Here is a 21288-nt window from a genome sequence, read left to right as displayed (position 1 = left end):
AAAAAAAAAAAAAGATGTACTAAAAGATAGGATAACGTTAAATTAACGACTTGTCCTGTAAGGAAAATCTGGGAGTAAAGTATAAGAAATAACTTCTAAAATTAACTTAAAAAATGGTTTGTGAATGAAGATTAAAACTATTCATTTCAGATATTAAAGCCAATGACAGTGAAGAAATAAAAAATCTTGCAGTAGCCTCCAGGAGACATAGGATAAGTCAAAGAGAACATACCATAGTTCGATCCTACTCTTTCATTTCTACTGCTACTTAAAAAAAAAAAAAAGAACAAAATTTTTCCCAAAAGGGTAGAATATGGCAGAAATAGTAAATACCAAACCCAGCAAAAAGAGGAAGTTGGTTTCTTACATAGAAATGGGTGACTTGCTATATGCAATATTAAAAAAAAAAGCCATTGCAAGAAGGGGCAGTAATAAAAATAAATTATTTCCCTTATTGCAAAGCATGTGAGGGTAGGAAATTGACCCAAACTGCCAGAGAATGAGGAAGCACTCTTTTCACCCTGTCCTCAGAATGTTATTTCATAATTTATCCCTTCCTCAGATGGCCTTTTTCTGCCACGTCCCTGCTCTCTGCTCTTCAGCTGTCCTCTCTCCAAACTCCTCAATTAAATTATCTCACGTTGTTCTCTGATCTGCTGTTCGCAGCTTGTCACATCACTATACCATAAGCCTTCCCACATGCTGCCGAAACAGTACACTTGGAGAGCCGTTCCGCGGCAGCTACTCGCTGGTGTCCCGGATTCCGGGTGCACGAGGGTACCCTACAACAGTAGCTTCACTGTCTAGAAGGAGCAAGGCCAATGCATGCAGTCTTCTTCTAAGGAGCATATGGGTTCACATCCTTAAAAATTAGGAAATGTGCTATGATCAACCTGTTTAAGCAACAACCCATGTGCCAGATAGTCAATTAGAAAAACAAATTGTGCTTGCCTTCCTCCTGTTGTACAAAAGAACAGGCAGTTTTCTCCTGAGCACTGGAATTGAAAAAATAAAGTTACCTGGTTATCACAAGTGCACAGCTTTTTATCTTGTTTTGGTTTCTGCAAATAAATAAATTGGGTCCGTAAGACATCTTTCACAAAAGGATGCTTCAAAAAATGTTTACACAATACTCTATCTAGAATGACATGAATTATCCAAAACAGTAATACAAAGAACCTACATGCCAAGTTAAAACATTACATCAAAAGGCCAATAACAGAGAAAATAGAAAATCTTGTTGCAAAACGAGATGAGATTACAGAAGGACACACAGATGAAATTCTCCAGTTTGATGAGACAGAGGTACAGAGAGGCTCTTCCCAAAGGGTCTTACTTTAAAGGAATAGCTCATTGACTTAAAGGTGGCAATTTATAGGAGGCAGAGGAGCTAGTGGCTGATGAATAGCGAATCATCATGCACTAGCCAGGAAGATTTTGCATTCAAGGAGAGTTTAAAAACATAGGAGACTTGGAGCCAGATCCACCCAAGTGAGGAAAAATGTTATTTTTTTCTCTCCCATGCCCAAGTAGGACTTCCTGGTCTAATCAGAAACCAGGTGGTCAAAGCATCAGACACCCAGAGGGGAGGAAATGAACAGGTCCATCCTTTCAGCTGGGAAATCTGACAATATTGTACCAAATACATTAAAAATATGCATGCCTTTCTATCTGGTAATTCCATTTCAAGGATAAGTGAAAAGATAGATGCACAGAAGATGCTATTTGCTGCACTTTTCATAATGCTCTGCCTTGCTTACAACAGTGGAAAAACCAGACAACACCTAAAATGTCCAGTAATAAACCATGCAGCATTCATACATGGATTCTAGACAGATAACTGAAATGATGCTCTATAGGAATATTCAAGTGACATGGTAAAAATTCAAGAAATTACAACATTTAAAAGGATGTCACCAAAAGATGGGAATGTAATGGTTAAGTGTCTGTTTTACACACACACACACACACACACACACACACACACACACACGCATACGCATACACGCACACATAAAGTCAGGACTGTAAGACACATTCAGGAATGGTAAAATTATAAGTGTTTTAATTCTTTCCTTACCTGCCTTTTTTTGAAACATGTTGTTTTTTGAGAAAGAGAAAAATCAGTAATAGCTTTTGAAAAAGGAACACAATCAGGTGGTGGTCTTGTGTACAGGGACCTACGAAACACTAGGGCTAGAAGGGCCTTCTAGCTCCTTGAGCCACTTCCCTCATTTGACAGACGAAGAACCAAATGCTTCCAGAGTGGGAAGGTTTTGACCTCAGAAAAGCTAGGTAAGGCATCCCAGCAGGCAGAACAAGAGAGGGACACAGGCTGCTAAGGGTTGCCCCAGCAGGGTTGCGTAAGTAGGGGCAATGGAAGTGATGCGGATGTATGATTTTAGAGTGTGAGTTCAACAGAGTTGTGAGTCCCAGGTGATGCTGGGTTTAGGAACAAGAACAAATAAGAACTTAAGAAAATTAGGACAACAGAGATATGATAAGGGGCAAGGAACCGACATTTTTTCCAGCACACTTCCATGTAAAAGCCTCATGTTTACTTACGTAATGCTCAAAAGAATTCAGAAAATACCAGTACTCCCAATTCACTGTTAACGACACTGAAGTTAAAATAACTAGCATTGGTCACAGGGCTAGCAAGTAACAGAGCTATCATTTGCTTTCAGGATAAATTCCAAAGTCCATCTTCTTCCTACCGTGCTACACATTGCCTCCTCTGATCTCCTGAGAGGAATATCTCAATTTATACAGGTAACTTATCAGCTGAGGCATCTGGCGTTTCAATTGCATCAAACATCTCAGTTGTTGAATCAATAACATGGGGGATGCCCATCGTAAAACCCAGCATGAATGAAACATTACAAAGGATATATTCATGGAACTGGAAACGCCAGTTCCCCCTGTGCATGATGGAGAGAAGGGAAGAGTGGTATTACAAAAATCTAATTTCTGGATATACAGGCAGATGAAAATCTTTTTATCCTGCTCTAAAGGTATCAAGAAACTTGGGGTCCTTTCCTTCTAAAACACAGCCTGCATCTTTCACTGGGTTCCAGTTAGTCTGTCCTTGAACTGCCAGAAGTCCTTAGCATTAACAGTGAGCTGCTGCTATCCTGGCTATTATTTAGGGGGGAACATAAGAGCAGGCACTGCAATATCACCTCTCTTTGGTCTGGGAAATGGGCAGCAGACAGTCCAGATGCCATTAAATGGGAGGTCTTAATCACCTATTGGCTACTTACAGAAGCCAAGACATGATTACTCTCCTTCAAGCCCCCAATACTTTTCTCACTGCAGGGTTAATGAAGACATTAGGTCTCCTCCTCTTCCCTTTCTTATTGTTCTGATCATCTCTGAGGGGTTTTGTTAGCACCAGAGCCTTCTCTGTAGTTACCCCTGTCTACAGTGATAAGCAACCAAGCCCACCCCTGCAGTGATGCCAGTGTTTATAATCACATGCACTACTCTAGTTTGGACTTTTACTGGACAATTGCTGTACCCTCCCAACTGGTCTCCTTGTTTCAATTGTCCTTCTACACCATCAGCAAGACCAAATAATAATTATTTTATAATGGATAAACCCTCTTCAATGGAGCCTCAGAGTCTACTGAATTAAAGGTCAAATTCTTCCATGCAGTTTTCAAAGTTGCCTGCAGTATAGTCCAAATTTTACTTTCTAGTCTTATTCATATCTAATATCTAACACTTATCAATTACTAGGGCCACTTCATTAGTTCAAATGTCTTGAGAAGCAGACACTAACATGGGATTCGATGTGCTAGAGATTTCTTGGGGAAGGGTGCAGGAGGAGGCAAGAAAAGCCTTCAGATCGAGATGCAGGTCTGTTCCCTGGAAAGGAGAGGAGGAAGGAAGGAGGACAGGCTGTGAAGTGTCTTGGAGTGCAGCATAGTTCCAAGAAGAGTTTAGCCATGTCAATAGGGAGTGCTTGAGCCCAAGTTTCTCAGTGGAGGACCCCCTGTGTTGCTGGAATGGGCATGCCTTACTTAGCACCCCCACCATGCATGGTCACTGACTGGGAGCAGCCCTTGGGAAGCACAGCTTTTGTGCCAAAACAGTGGTGAGTTCACAGGGGCAGCAGCTGGGATGTCAGTCAGTCAGTCAGCAGTGTTCCCAAAGCAAGAGAGCTGAGCGGTGCATTTTCATGGCTACCACAGTCACTGTTTAATTTACTATTAAACTGGGACACTTTTATGAGTAGAAGAAGGAGCTATCGTTACACCAGGAAGATAGGTAGAATTAGGGTCCATCTAGGCAAACTAGAATTTATTGTCACTCTATGGCAGCAGATGCATCAAAGGGCCTACTCAATGTTCACTAGCATAGATCTTTCCACTTTTTGGCATTCTATCAGTTTGGAACTGTTTTATAACACAAACCATGGCTACAGAAATCCTAGCTGTTTTAAAACAGACAAATGCCATCTTCTGAATGTCATCTTTTCCTCCTTGGAATCATTTCATGTGTCCTTTTCCTGAAATACTGACCCTTTCCTGCTATATATTTTATGTTTTGAGACAGAGTCTTGCTCTGTTGTCCAGGCTGGAATACAGTGGTACAATCACACCTTACTGTAGCCTTGACCTCCCAGGCTCAAGTGACCCTCCTGCCTCAGTCCCCTGAGTAGCTTGTACTGCAGGCATATACCACCATGCCTGGCTAATTAAAAGCAAATTTATTTTATTTTATTTTATTTAGACATAGGGTCTCACTACATTGCCCAGGCTTGTCTTGAACGCCTGGTATCAAACGCTGTTCCCACCTTGGTCCCCCAAAGTGCTAGGATTACAGATATGAGCCACCACGTCTAGCCTCTGCTATAGAGTTTAATTAATTTTATATTATCTGCTCCTGCCATAAGACAGTAAGATCCATAAGGGTAGGAACTATGTGATTTTCAGTTTTTCCCCTTTGGTTGACTAGCACATCTTGCAGACACAGTGGACACCAACAGAAGGCATACTCCTAATTCTGTAGTGTCCCAACTCCAACTTCCTTATGGCTTTTCAGTTTTAAACAAATACTTGAGTCATCTTGGATTTCTTAAATGCAAATTTTTCCTATGTCTTTACAGTTCAGACAGAGAATTCAACTATCAGCCAATCTTGGTGAATGAATTCTTTTACGATTTGTTAATTACTTTGTCCTTTTTTCTGCTAAAAGCCTACACTGAATTACTTCAACTTTGCCTCAAAAGAGGACTAACAAATTGCTGAATATAATTTGCACTTTAAACAATAAAGCTATTAATGGCATTTTAGCAAGAACACCCATTATTTTCTCTGCAGCAATAAATCAGCATTTCATCTGTTATAAATTGCTTGGTCAGCTTCAAATGGCTTTAGAATAAATCTCTTTCTCCTTTCTGCCTCTGCTGTCTATGATAAAGAAAGGAGGCAGAAGGTAACCCTGTGTTCTGCATTCCCGGGCATATCATTTTCATGCTGCACGACTCTGTAATTTATTTCTAGTGATAAACGTCTTGTAGTGCTACACTGGCTGCATGCTCACACATGTTCAAATACACACAGACACAGGTAACTCTTCAACAGTAATGCTGAAATGAAGAGGCTTCCAGGTGAAGGGAGCAGTGACTGTATGGTAAAATTTTGATGCCAACTGCATATTTTAGTAATAGGGCAGCTGCAAAAACAAACAAATGTTCCAATAATTAGACTATTTTTCAGCCCCACCTCCAAAATATGGGTAAACTCCACAGGATGATTAGATAGAGCACAAAGTTGTCTTGTTAATATTAGGCTATTCTACATTCACATTTCTGAGAAATACGCTTAATAAGTTTTAGTTTTCAAAAATCGTTTTCATCAAAAGTCTTGAATGTAGCATAGTATCACAAAGTAGGTGCCTAATAAATATTTAAGTGAATGAGTTAACAGAAGAATGCCTTTCTTTTAGTCTGTTTAATGCTTAAGTCACATTATTAAGTGTTATTCATTCATCACAACTAAATACTAATATGTCATCTATATTTACTATAAGTTAGTCCGTCTTCTCTAGTTTATAATTTACTGATACTTGGGGGTTGTGTTTACTGTCAGTTATAGTGCTAACATTTCAAACATAAGGAGGACTTTGTGACTATTATTATGGATAATGGTGATTAGCTGCCTTTGGCATCCTAGGCAGAGTGACAGAAAACAGACTTAAGCTACAGCATGAGGGATTCAAGTTAGATAAGAAAGGGAGTGCTCTCATATCAAATCTAACTAAGCACCAGAGTGGATGAATGAAAGGAGCTATGAAACATTCTTGGAAGTTTTCAAAAATAAGATGAAATCTCACCAGTGCATATATCATTAAGCATGCCCCCCCCACCCCATGAAGATGAAGGAGAAACTGGTTCTAATAGTCTGTGAAAGGCAAGTATATTTATTAAGGTTATATCTACAATATAATTTTCCAGGGTATGGACATTTCATGTAAAGTACTGGTATCAATTCATAGTCAAGATCATGAATCACATGCCCAAGTGGTGATTGTAGTTCTTTCATTTACTAGGTGACTCTGGCCAAGTCACTGTACATCTAAGATCCAGATTCTTTTCCTAAATAGGAGTAATCCTACTTCTAAATACTACTCCTCAAAATAGATTAAATCAGACCTTGTTGGGTAAGTTATACTCTGAATAAATAAGCAGTAGAAAATCTGATTCCTTCAATTTCAAGTCATTTCTATACTATACCCTCAGTTAATGTCCTGAAATAAATATCTATATATAAAGAAGAGTTTTTCTTTTTATCACTGTGGTAACAATTAGAAAAGAAACACTAACAGATAAATTTTAGATTGTGGCTATAAAGTGAATAGCAATCTGATAGTTATAGGATTCAGTTTCAAAATCCAGGCACATTCATGTATTTATACCAATCTCTCTCCATGCTAATATTCTTACAGAGGAATTTTATTATAACATGGCTGAATCTATCATTTCAATATTCCCAGGCACAAGGCATTGAGGAAATAAAACAAACACTCCTTCTATGTTATGGAACTTCAAGAAAATAATTCTTTCCTAACCGGTGGGGTACATTTTCCTCCTTGAGGTTCATAAGACAAATTTTGAAAAAAATCTTGGTGCAGACTATGCAATTTATGCTTAAAGTATTGTAACTGCTTTTGTGTTAGGATTCATATTATGAGAAAATTCACATATATTACCCTTTTACTGCTCGGATATAGATCTATTTTGATTATGGTCATTGGAGCCTAAAACATCCACACCCTAAGAAGAACATATCATTCCAACCTCTATCTCTTTTAAAATAGGGGCTTTGGCCTATAGCATGTTTTTCTCAACAGCCCAACTCCCTACTCAGAGATACCACTATAAAAGCTGTACTTTGGCTGGGAACGAGGGAGGAAACAACCCTAGCTATTTGCAGAGTAGAACTGCAGGTTCCATTGTCAGAAAAGTGCCAGAAGTAGAGGAAATGCAGGTTACAAATCACACAGAGGAAGAGTGATGGATGAGATGAACAAAATTGATTCCTGGAGAGAATCAGATCAGGACAAAGGGTAAAAATGTCTCAAGAGCCCAATCAAGTCAAAAAGATCAATTTTTAGGAGAAGTGTAGTCAGTAGTGCCTTAAAACAAAATTAGAAGTGGAAGCAATCTTGAAGGTCATTTGAAGAGTGATCTACTCCTTTTATAGATGAGAAACTGAGACCTAGAGGGAGTAGGTGACCTTCTCAAGGCCACTCTATACTAGGAGGCGACAGACATGTGCTGCACAATTCAGAGTAATGAGTGGCAGGTTCAGAACCCAAAAAGTTAATAATGAGCCAGAGTAGCCCCTTTCCTCCTTAAAGGACCCTCTTTCTAAGTGCCCCAGCCTTGCTCCTAAGGAGCACCACATCTTCTGAATCTGGTGAGTGATGGGGAACAACAGGCCAGGACCACTGCTCAAAATGTGTTCATCCTGATGGCCCTAGTTCTAGCCTGCCTTTTGAATAGCACTGTGCTAGTCAGTACCGGACAGGAAGCACAAGTGTCACTTTGGCAGGGTCCTGTCCGTGGAAAGAGACCCACTGAGAGCCTCTTGTCTACAGCCACAGACAATGGGATAACTCATATGCTGGCCCCTCCCAGTCAGCTACCAAGGCAGACTGCTGAAAAGGGGACAGACAAACTGGCAGGGAGAACTTGAAGCAGGCTTAACCATAAGTCAGGTCGCACAGCAGACATGAAGAGAAGGGGGACTGCACGGGGAGAGCTAGGGATCATAAATCCAGTGCTATTTGGGGCGGAGTGTCTGCGCTCTGTAGTTTATATGGATATAATAAGCTCCATGCCTAAGACACCGCAGCCCCAAACAACCACCACCAAAACACAAAGCACATGTTTAAAGGGGTGAATTACCCACATTAGGTTTCTCCACATGGCTAGACTAAGAGGGCTGCAAAATCCATCACTGTTATGGGCTGGAAAGCCAACCAGGAGAGCCTTCTTAGGACTTTTAAAGGGAAACATTCTGGATGAACCTCTTGCTCTTGTAAGAAAGGAGGCTAGTTATGTTTAACTATAAACACATGGCAGTAGGTGTCAGCGATATGTTCCATTCGAAGACTATATAATAAACATCATTTTTGGAAAAGGAAACTAAACTAAGAATAGATAACCTGAGAATGCCATACAAGGGCTAGAGCAACTTCCCATCCTTTTGCAAGCATTTAGCAATCAGATTTTGCCTTTAGCTGAACTCCTTTCATTTCATGCAATATTTAATTTACACAGAGATGATTCATTTGCAATAGTAAATCATTACAACATTCTGCAAAAACAACACAACAATAACAAAAGACTAGAAATATAGGAGGCCTACAATGAGCACCTAATTTAAAACTGCAACCTCTTCCTATCCCCAAACTGGCCCTCCTCTCTCCTTCTCTTCTTTTTAATTTTTTTTTTCCGAGCAATTACCACCTTCTAACATACTATAATTTGCTTGTTTATTGCTTATTTTCTGTTTTTCCCCAACAGAATAGAAGCTCTAAGAGGGCAGAAATTTGTGTCTGTTTTGTTCACAGATAGATACATCCCATGCATTGAGAACAATGCCTAGCACAAGTAGGTATGCAAAAATGCTGGCCGACTAAGAAAAAGTCATGGATGGGTTGTCAATATTGCATAAAGTCCTATTCTCAGATGACAACTGAGGTGGCCTCATCACTAACTACAAGGGATTTTTTTCCCCAATGGAAATCACCAAAGTTTTAAAAAGACTGGAATTCTGAGGTTGGTGGGAGAGTTCTGCTATCTGATGGAGCAGTGACGCACTTGAAAAATCCCAATGTGCATGGGGCCCAACCTCATGACCAGCCTTGCATATCTGGAGGTGTGGAGGGAAACTGAGGCAGGTGTGGAGTGGTGTGAAAAAAAGCTTCACAAGAGTTTTTCTTTATAGCCTTACAATTTTAATACTTTTGTAGAGCGCTTCCCAGGCATAAGCAACACTTCCACTATATCTTACTCTACTCTCATAACAACCCCTGCAGGCAGTAAGAATTATATTCTCAATCTCGGAGAGTGTGCCACTTGCCCAGGGTAGTTGGCCAAAGTGGGACTGCTCCTATTTTGGTTTAAGAATACCAGTTTTTGGGTTACAAATTCAGTCCTTTTTCTGCATGGCATGGCCAAAAATAACATTCTCAAAGACGAGTTACTTAGCTGCCCCACTCTCATGGTTTACTTCAGGGGAGCATTTTACAAAAATGGGTTATTGCCTAGTTTTCATTGCCAATATGCTGGGAAATAAAGAAAATAATGAGAGAACACCAAAGTTTCTACTACCAAACAAGTAGACATTTCAGATGGTCTTTACTTAGGGCCTTGCATTTCTTAGGCTAAGTTGTGTTATATTGAGCTGAGGTGGAGGACTATGAAAAAGAAAGACAGCAGATTTCACAGGGACCATTCAAAGCCCTGCAGGAACAACAACAACAAAAATGCTATGAAACAACATGGAGTAACTCTTGCATAAAAATGGAGAAAAGTGGGGTCTAAAATACATGCACCAAAACCCAAAAGAGACATGGAATACATGACCCAGGCGGCCTTGAGAATCTCATCCTCACACAAAGAAGAACTGTGCAGCATCCAGAGAGAAGAAGGGATGGTAGCTGGGGAGATGAGACCTTTGGAGAATTAACTACCAAAGGGGATGAATCAGCTCACGTCTGACAACACCTACACATTCTGTCAAACCTGCCGCACTCTTCAAGAGCTTCAAGGCTCACAAACAGGAAATTGCTGGGTATGACTTAACCTGACTCTCAACCTCCTTAGAGAAGAGCTTGCCCCAAAAAGGTATGAACAAAGTGCGGAGCCAAAGGGCAAGAGGTGAAGAAGAATACGAGCTTAAGTTCTGGGTGTGGGGCATTTACCGGAAGGAAACACTTTTCGAAACATACGAATTATTTGGGATTTAGCATTGAGCTCAATACCAATCAACATCTTCATTTGGTAGACCAACACTTCACAGAAATGAGAAAAGACAAAACAATTACAAAGGAATTCTAAGGGCACAAAAATTTGTGAAGAAGTGAGATTGGGTTGTTACTTTATTCATTCACTCATGTTATTCTGCATCAGATTATTTTCAGAAGCAAAAAACTTTGAATTGACCTAAACAATAAGGAAATGTATTATTTTACACGACTAAGTTGCGTGGAAGTAAAGCCATCCCAGGACTGGTTTAGCTCACAGCTTACCATATCCTCGAGGGCCTGAGTTCTTTCCATCTTTCAGTCCTATTTTCTAGGTTCCAGGGAAACCCATACCACTGTGCATGGGCCAAGCTGATGACCAGATCTTGTATATCTAACACAAAATTCACCCACTGGATCAGGAACTGGGGCTGGGACCAGCTGCCCGAGCAGATGGCCACTTGGAGGAGAGGAAATACTTCAACCAAATCAGGGTTGTACCAGCAAGAAAGGGGCTAATGGCCATTGAGTGAGTCCCTGGAGATATCCACAGATGGTCATTCGAAAGGTACTCATTGAGCACCTACTATATGTCCACTCCTATGCTGATCACTAGAAACACAGAGACCAGGAACTGCCTGCCCATAGACAATAATGAGGAAGGCAGACATTAATGAAATAATTATACAAATAAAGATAAAATTTCAACTGTATTAAGTGCAATGCTGGAAAGATATGTGGTATCATGAAAGCGTAACTGACGGGGAGGTGATGCCTCCCTGACGAAGGGATATGGAGCTGCTGGGGAAGGGGCATGGAGAAACATTTTAGACAAAGGGAGCACAAGCAGTGGCTAAGTGGAAGGATGGGGTATGGCACATTCAAAAACTGTACCCGGATGGCAGACAGTGAGGGTGAGCTTGGAGCAAGATGGAGCTAAAGAGGTAGGCAGGAGCCAGTCCATGTGAGTTGTATACAACAAAAGATAAGATTAACAAACATCTTCTTAAATTTTAAAAATATTAGACCAAGGCCGGGCGTGGTGGCTCAAGCCTGTAATCCCAGCACTTTGGGAGGCCGAGATGGGCGGATCACGAGGTCAGCAGATCGAGACCATCCTGGCTAACATGGTGAAACCCCGTTTCTACTAAAAAAAAAAAAATACAAAAAACTAGCCAGGCGAGGTGGCGGGCGCCTGTAGTCCCAGTACTTGGGAGGCTGAGGCAGGAGAATGGCGTAAACCTGGGTGGTGGAGCTTGCAGTGAGCTAAGATCCGGCCACTGCACTCCAGCCTGGGTGACAGAGCGAGACTCTGTCTCAAAAAAAAAAAAAAAAAAAGAAAGAAAAAAAAATTAGACCGTTTATTCACATAAGTTTTACACAAACAAAAGCTCTAAAATGCCCTGGTGCACAATGTAGTGTGAGTATCAAATGGCCATTCCCCTTCCTTGCAAAATGCATACTTCCAGCCGTTTCACTTACACTATCTCATCGAGAAGAAAGGTGGGTGGATAGGAGTGGGAGGCAAGGCACGGGTAGACCCAGGAGTGGGGTTGAAAGACGAAGTCACACAGTCATAACTGATTGGGACAGGAAGGAAATAATTAAAGAGGCCAAGCTAGGAAAGGGACATCAGGAAGAGTATGGCTTTGAGATGGGGTTGAACAGGATCAGGGGCCTGGGCAGGGGCTTCATGATGTGTAGTAAGTAACAAGAGATGGGTGGTTGAGCTGGGGGATGGAAAAAGACCCAGGAGCACAGAGCAGAGTCCACCATTTACTTCCCTCTCCTATTCTAGGAAGGTAACAATATGGAGATGGCAGCCCTCACTCTCCTTCTGTGTCTTCTTGGAGAGGGGAGGTACTTTTGCTCACACAGCAAAAGAAGGTTACACAAAACTATTCAAGGGAAAGTGCCACAAAGTCCTCTCTCAGCAAATGAAAGCATGCTTCAGAAATAAACAACACTGCCACTTCCTCATGGGGCCGAAAAATATCATCTCTTACTTTGATTTCTTAGCACTAATAAACTACATCATAATCTCTCAATAGCTCAGTACAAATAGTCGAATTAACCATCTTCTGCCCTTCAAATACTTAATTTCCACGGTGACTAATTATGCATTTCTTTTACCACATGGATGTGCAAGTAACTAAATGGGCTCTATCTTCCAAAGCAGACATTTAACGTGTGACAAAGTCCTCTCAGAGAAACTTGTCTCTTTTGAAATGAGATAACTAATTACTGGGTAAGACAGCAGAATCTTTTCCCTACTGGGAAATCAACTACGTGGTCTAGTAGAATCAAAGGCATGGACCATGGCAAATCAGGTCTGCAAAAACAGTAAACAAAACAAGCCACAGAACAATTAACACATGTGGAAAAAGCCAAACGCAGCATCCACGGCACAGCTGATTTGATTTTAAGAAAACTGAACATGTGTTTCAGAAAGAAAGGGAAAAGAGTGAAAATATACGAAGTATAAAAAAAGAAACAAAACATCCTAAAAGTAAAATAAGGCAACTAAAAGCAAAGGAAAACTCTTACATATGCAGACGTCATAGACTACACAAATCACTTTGTCTGCATTCTCTAGAGAATTACGAAATGGTCACTATACATATATTTTATTGCTTGGGAAGGAAGTGCACATCTCTTCCAGAATTCTAACTATTAAAAACACAAAGCATTGAGCCACGGAGATAGTCCTCTTTTCAAAACAGGGACATAACCTATTTTCTCTAGATCAGATGTAGCTGGCTAACTGAGAGCCCATAGCTATTGTAGTAACTGGAAGAAAAGGAAATAGATGATTAAAGTAAATTTAATTCAATAAGCTAGTGACATTGTACTGTACAAAACTGGGGATGGGAAAGAGGCGGAGACAGGCCAAAGGAGGAATAGTGCTTATTTTGTTCCTTTTGAATTTTATCAAACTGTGTATATATTTGTGACTTTTACCCTAAGGAGCATAAAAAACCGACAATAAAAGATTATCTGAATGGAACATTGGTCTTTGGTAAGTGTCAAGCACAAAAGGAATCATCATTTTTTTTTCAACGAGCTTTCAAAGTATGTATGCTCTTGACATCTGCTGATAAGCTGCAGTTTCCTCTTCAAAACTTAAAGCTTCTCTAAATTCAACATAAGCTTGCTTTCAGTATCTGCAAAATATATGTGGATAAAATTGAAGTTTTCAAAAGGGAGTTACCATAGAAACACACAACTCCCTAAAAGAGCAGTCCATCGTCTCTTAGGGGGAACCATCATCACAGACATGTATTCAGTATCTCTCTGTGCACGTGAGGCCTTGGACAATACACAAAGGACAGTCAGCACATGCACACTGGACAAATACAGACATTTAGATAAGCCAAGTACTTACTCTAAGTAAGCAAGGCGGGGATGAGGCCCTTTGTGTATGTGTATGTGTATGTGTGGGCTGTGGGGGGCAGGAATCATGTGAGCTGGATCCTGTGATGCAGCTAAAATGCAGCCACCATAACACTTGTTTAAAACACAACGATCTGGTCACTGAGCACAGTTACTGCTATGGACTGTTTTCTGGGAATTATTTTAAAATGTGGATCTAAGTACTAGAAGCAGCACGTACAAAAATAGTTTTATTTTTACGAGCAGAGTAGACTCAAGCTAAAAATAAACTAAATGGGAATTTTGTACTGCAGACTTTTCAAAAACAGTGTCTGTATACCTAAGACAAACACCACTTCTTAATTAGAAACTTCTGTAAAGCATTCCAAAAAGGCCTCACAATTTTCGATTAGACTATATGGTTCTTCAGACTTGGTCTCTCTTGAGACAAAAGAACCCCAGGGAGACACCTAAGTTGGAGTTTTGACTCAAACCACTTATGGTTTTTATGAAAGGATTTTTGGGCCAGGCACAGTGGCTCACGCCTGTAATCCCAGCACTTTGGGAGGCCACGGCGGGTGGATCATGAGGTCAGGAGATCGAGATCATCCTGGCCAACATGGTGAAACCCCGTCTCTACTAAAATAAAAAAATTAGCTGGGTGTGGTGACGTGTGCTTGTAGTACCAGCTATTCTGGAGGCTTAGGCAGGGGAATCGCTTGAACCCAGGAGGTGGAGGTTGCAGTGAGCTGAGATCACACCACTGCACTCCAGCCTGGCAACAGAGCAAGACTCCATCTCAAAAAACAAAAAGGATTTTTTGCCCTTAAAGAGGCCAAATCATTACACAGCCTTTTTACAATGGGACAGACCTAACTGGAAGGAAAAAAAAAAAAAAAAAAAAGATAAACTTTTAGGGACTGTGTCCCAAAAAACTCGGCAATTAAAGTTTGGGATTAAAACAAGTTAAAGTTATCTAAACTGTGGTTTGTATAGAAATGTGATGAGTTTTGCAGGTGTATTATCTGTGATTGGTACTAATGATCTGCAAATCATATTAATGACCATAATAATGATATTTTTTCTAATGAAACACAGCACTTTACAAACATTAAGTATTTAATCCCTGTTAGGTAAATTACAGCTACTCTTAACCACATCTTACAAATGGTAATACTGATATCACTATTCATGATTTGCCCCAAATCACAGATGACTAACATCAGAATTTATTTTAAATAAATATAAACAATAAAGTATACATGTGCTTATTTGCATGTGTGAGTATACAAAGCATCATGATTAGGCATATTTAAGCAACTGATTAGAAAGTCATTCAAGGTCTCACTTAAAAACCAATCAAGTTAAATCTAGGTAATACACGCCTGGCACCATCAGTTGGCATTATTCTGGGGAAAAAAGTATCAGAATGCTTAGCATCTCAGAATGCTTAACATCCTACCTTTCCATTGCAGCCTGTAACAGATAACGGCCAGTGGATCACAATGCCAATGCCAACCACAGATAGGATGGATGGCTCTGGAACCATTTGAAGGCACCATGCAAATAGGCAACGGTACCAACTAGAATCTCAATGGTAGTTATAGGTCTGAAAATGCGTACTAAAAGAAGTAGAACCTCTGGTCAGATTATTTGGATTTCATGGCTACTGGTACTCTGACTTCCACCCAACCTTTGAGATTCAGACTGAGCAGGAGTTCCTCAGAGAAGCTTCTCCGAGCTCTGAGCTGGACCCAACAACGCTGCTCCAGAGGATGTCTTCAGACTCCACCCCAGAGCTTCTTCATGATTTTTGGACACTGGCTTTCTTGAAAGCTTCCCAATTGGATCACACTTCTTAAGGGCAGGAACCATATTGTCTTGTGCATGGACAATGTTTATAAATTGATGGAGTTCTATAAATGTTTGTTGAATAAGTCAATGAGCATAGGACTAGATTTATTTAAATTACTAGTGCTCTTATCTATCAGATAATTTGTTCTTTTGGTGAATATATAATTAAAATGGTGTGGGTTAAAAGAAAGTTCTTGATTATCACAAATAATTCAGAGACCAGGGCCAGGTGTGGTGGCTCACGCCTGTAATCCCAGCGCTTTGGGAGGCCAAGGCAGGAGAACTGCTTGAGCCCAGGAGTTCAAGACTAGTGAGACCTTGTTGCTGCAAAAAATTTAAAACTTAGCTGGGCATGGTGGCACACACCTGTGGTCCCAGCTGCTTGGGAGGCTGAGGTGGGAGGATCACTTGAGCTCAGGAGGTTGGGGCTGCCGTGAGCTGTGATCATGCCACTACATTCCAACCCGGTCACAAGAGCAAGAACCCTGTTTCAAAAAATAAAAAATAAAATAAAATAAAAAAAAATTCAGACACCAGAGATTGTGTATTCATATGCACTTTAATTTTCTAAGGACAAGCAAGCAAAGAATGATCATGATTTTCTGAATTTAAAACCCAGGGGTGAAGGAACTACCCAGACATCTCTGATGCTGCCCATTCTTTTATCTTGAAGGAACAATGCTCTGGGCATGACAGATGAGGATTAAGTAATTACACTACACACTCTGGCATGTGTCTCCGAAATCTGTAAACACGTCCAGTGCTCTGAAAGCAGACTTGTAGTTGGTTTTTTAAAGACGATAAAGAGAACTTTGCTACTCAAATAAAAATAACTGATATGGCCTTCAAATTTTCCTAAGTTCCTGAAAAGCTTATTTTTCCTAAGTGTACCAGTCTCAGATAAAGGCAGAAACTCACCCCTCTCTTAATACAATCAACTTCTCTAAAGATGACACACACAAACACACCAGACTTTGGTAGAATTCTGTAGCGGAGATTTAAAAGAAAGTATCTTGTGGCAGTAGAGAGTCACATGAAGACTTCCAACAGCTCAGACATTCTCCTTCTACACAAAGGGGCAAAGGCCCTCTCTGCAGCAACTGATTGATAAACGGACCACAGTGGCGTCTTTTACTTCTCGTCTGATATAAGTGAATATAGCTTCTTGGTTCTGTGTATGGAAGGCAGGTAAAAACAATGAAGTGATGAGTATTTACAACACAGATTTAATTATCTACACCAAAATTTTTAAGATTTTCTGCTTTAAGTAGAGTTATCCTGCTTAACACCCGGTCCCACTAATTTTTATCCGAATTTGGAAAAAAGTCAAATGTGGATCCCTAAGAGTACGTTCACCTTTTCAGAAGCAGCTAAGCCCTGATTTTTCAAAAAGCATTAATCTAGACTATTTTATAAAATTATAAAATTGATTTTAAAATATTTTAAATCAAGATTAAAGGTAGATGATATCTTCACTGTAAAAAGAAAAAGGTAATATACATTACCATGCTGTGAAATTACAGCCAAATTTTATCCATTCAGGATACTTTGGGAATGAGGCGTTCTATATAGCTTAGTTTCCCAGAGAGTTGAAGGGCTCCAAAGTTTTCTTAAAATGGAAATATTTCTAAGATGTACCACATTTCTGCGCTTCCATGATCACATTCTAAGACACATAATATACTTTTTCCTTAATAACTTATAATTGAAGACACCAGCTCATGTGTACAGATTGAATATAGATCAAAATGTGCTAGGTATTTGGTCACAGATAAGAATTTATGTGCTGTGGACCATGGAACAAGGAGTCTGTCTGACCCTCCCAGTACTCTGAAATTTGTCCTCTCAAAAAATTCCTGATGTCAGTTCCTATTTGTATCATTTACCTCTTCCTCACAGAGGTAGAGTGAAGCTATGTGGTAGAGCATGACTTTGCGGGGAGTAAAATGTTTTTAAAAAACTAGTTAGTGAACGAAGCCTGGAGAAGTTTCCTCGCAAATGGTTTTCCTATTCCCTAAGTGGGTGTCATTTTGGATGTTGCTATTAGTTACCTCTTTTTTTCTTTTATTTTTTGAGATGGAGTCTGATTCTTGTTGCCCAGGCTGGAGTGCAATGACTGATCTCGGCTCACTGCAACCTTTGCCTCCTAGGTTCAAGCAATTCTCCTGCTTCAGCCTCCCGAGTAGCTGGGAATTACAGGCACCCACCACCATGCCCAGGTAATTTTTGGTATTTTTAGTAGAGATGGGGTTTTACCATGTTGGCCAGGCTGGTCTCAAACTCCTGACCTCAAGTGATCCACCTGCCTTGGCTTCCCAAAATGCTGGGGTTACAGGTGTGAGCCACCGCACCCAGCCTGCTATCAGCTACCACTGACTTCAGCTGGAGCTTCATCTGTAAGGGCTCCCAGGCGCTCCTGGACAGTACACATTTCCCCAGCTTTCTCACTGGCATTCACTTTATTCAGTGATTGAGAAAGAGAAACATGCTTGGCCAGTTCACAAATCTGAGTTTAGATGTTTGGGAGTTCTCCAATGTTTCACTTCTTTTTGCTGAGGTAGACTTGTAAACTGTTGGTGAAAAGAAATTAGTGTAATCTCTTTGAAAAGATAATTGGGCTCTCTCTCCCTGTATTTTACACATGGATATCAAAGTCATTAAAAAGTACATATTCTTTGACCTAGAAAATCACTTTCTAGGAATCTAGCCTAAGGAGTCACTGGCTATATAAACAAAGACGATGTGCAAAGAGGCTGAACACATCACTGATTATAAAAGTAAAGTAGGCCTGGTGCAGTGCTGCACGTCTGTAATCTCAGTACTTTGGGAGGCCAAGGTGGGAGAATCACTTGAGCCCAGGAGTTTGAGACTAGCCTGGGCAACATAGTGAGACCCAGCTCTATAAAAAATAGAAAAATTAATCGGGTGTGGTGGCGCCTATAGTACCAGCTACATGGAAGCCTGAGGCCACAGGACTGCTTGAGCCCAGGAGGTAGAGGCTGCAGGGAGTCATGATCATGCCACTGTACTCCAGCCTGTGCAATAGGGCATAAAAGTAAAGTTTCACTAAACCTCTAACATTAGAGGATTGGTTAAAAAACATGGAAATTCAAACAATGGAAAACGATTCTGCCACTAAAATTTTAAAAATAATGATCCACACATTATTGACATGCGAAGATTTCCACAATATATTGTTAGCCCAAAGAAAACAACAGGTTTCAAAACTACGTGTGGTTGTATATAGGGGAAGGTCTGAAAGGATCTGTATTAGAGGTTCCCAAATGATTCTGGAAGCCCTTAGAGTCTCAGTAATTTTTCATAATGCCTCCAGGCCTAAACAAATACCTAATAGAGCTGTCTGTTAAGTAGTTAGATCCAAACAACGTAATAACTATTTATGTCAGAATGACTTAGCAGTTAAAAAAAATAACACACATAAATGAAAACTACTATTTCCTTAAGTAACTTTGTTGTAACTTGTTTATAGAATGTATACACCTGTTGGGCACTGCATAACTTTAAATCTTGGAATCACTGGACACCACTACCCTTATTTCCTGTTCCACACTGGTTTTCATGTGATACACTTTTTATCACTAAACACTCAGCAATCACTGAAAACTCAGTTTTGTAAAGATATGATGTCATCAAAAGGAATGTAGTGTGATCTAATGCTGAAACTGTGAACTATCTCCAGCTAATAGTTGGCAGAGTGTTGTACAATGTTTCCCTTAATGATGGAAAGTATCTGTGCCAACCCTAGAGCTGCACCCAGAATTTGCTGTGGTGCCCCAGAGCATCTTGGCACACAGTTTGGGAACTGCAGGTATATAACAAGATGTTAACAGTTGCTTTCTCTTGGGTTACTGGTGATTAGAAAAAAGATTTTCTGAACTTTTTCCCAATAAACATCTGTTATTTTTTACAATTAGAAAAAAACCACTAAAGTGATTTATGTATTTTTCAGAGTTCTTTATCTTTACAAGAAGATGGATATTCTCCCCAATTTTTTACTGTGAAGAAAAGTCTTAAGCATAAACAACAGTAAAAATGGAGTCTTGGATGATGCCTTAATGATGAAAAACTCCCTCACGAATAACGTTCTGCAATAACTCCTCCTATTCTGAGCCCCTCCCTGATACTTGCACAGGTTGGATCAATGAAGTCACTGGTGTCAGGACACTAACCTAGACATTCACCCCACTTCCTGCGGGTAGCCACTACAATTGTTTAATAATAGACTCTCTGTCCCTCAGCTGATGTGCTCGTAATAGAGCATGGTCATGCCCTCGTGGGAACTGAGCTATAAATGGTGCTTTGCTCTTGGTCTGCAGAGCTTTAGTCTCTGGATTAACAGTGCTCCTTTTAAAACAGTGCCTGCTGCTTTGCACCCTGGTGTCCACTGCTGCCGTCTTTAAAGGTCTCCACTGCTCTCTTTGTTCCCTCTGGTTACTTTTGCCCTGTTTGTCAGTTTTTGCACTAAAGAAATGAATGGGCTTTTATACCTTCACCAATTGAGACTTTCAGAACCAGCCTAGTGAGTTAAGTCTAACAGATATTTAGCCCCCTTTGATAGTCAGTTGTTGCTGGATATTTTGTTTGTTTTTGCCTTTGTGGGAATTGGTGGGCAGAAAAAAAACATTTTCCAGTTTCATGCTATTTTTAAAACCTGAGGATTTTTTTTAAAGTTTTGGCATCATATAGTTGAAGTTCTATTGTGATCAATATTTCTATTCATTTACTTTCTTACTAAACAAGTGCCCAAGGAATTATAAAACACTTTTTTCCCCTAATTTAGGAACTTCTACAAATATACACATCAATTGCAACTTAACATTTACAAGTTTAAGAATAATGCTGTAGTAGAATATTTAAAGGAACTTTCTGCATAAACTTCAATTAACATGGCTCTTACTTTTAAAATATCTTCTTTAAAAAATAAGTAATATTGTTTACTATTGGGATAAAATTTTTTAAAAAAGAAGAATAATGAGAACAGCTCCCAATTCTCCTTTACCTGCCCAAGTGTTCCCTCAGCACTTACCACCTTTCAACATACTATACACTTTACCTATTTATCTTGTTAACTGTCCATCTCCTCCAACCAGAATGTAAGCTCAGTAGGGGCAAGGATTTTTGTCTGCTTTAATCACTGATACATCTTGTCCCCAGCACCTAAAATGTAGGGGCTCAACAAGTATTTGTTGAAAAGCCAGTAAATGAGTGACTGATTCTTAAAGACCTTTTGTAATTCCATTTTAGAAGACCAACGAAAAAAGACAAAATCTTGAACAATATTTATACAAACCAAATATTACTTTTTTGTAGGTAAAAATGTGACTCTATTGGAATGTAAACTTAACTTTTTGACTACAGTGAAATCCATGAATGACAAGGATCTAACTATATTTACTATTGCTCCTCTTCCAGGAAAATGTTTCAACTTTCAAATAAAGAGGACTTCTGATTGTCAAGTATGGCAAATTCATGTGGAATGCTTAAAAATGCTGAGTATTCAAAACATTTTTAAAGATATGGCTAAGCAGCAAGAAAGTAACAGCAATTGTTAGAAGT

The 21288-nt window shown here is 39.9% G+C and overlaps 1 protein-coding gene across 2 annotated transcripts in view; it reads right to left on the bottom strand.

The window, feature by feature from the left end:
* BACH2 (BTB domain and CNC homolog 2) overlaps positions 1-21288 on the bottom strand; it is a 383325-nt gene that overhangs the window by 234569 nt on the left and 127468 nt on the right. Inside the window, exon 1 of one of the 2 annotated variants that reach the window (XM_023205308.2) lies at positions 1020-1050. The exons of the other annotated variant lie outside the window; for it this stretch is intronic. The gene's annotated coding sequence lies outside the window, so the exon portion shown is untranslated. Of the gene's footprint in view, positions 1-1019; positions 1051-21288 lie in introns of those variants that run through there. 2 annotated transcript variants of the gene reach the window in all.

The sequence above is a fragment of the Piliocolobus tephrosceles genome, chromosome 5, assembly GCF_002776525.5.
Source record: "Piliocolobus tephrosceles isolate RC106 chromosome 5, ASM277652v3, whole genome shotgun sequence".
Taxonomy (NCBI): Eukaryota; Metazoa; Chordata; class Mammalia; order Primates; family Cercopithecidae; genus Piliocolobus; species Piliocolobus tephrosceles.
Note: the sequence above shows the minus strand (reverse complement) of the source record. Positions and strands in the feature narration are given on the sequence as shown.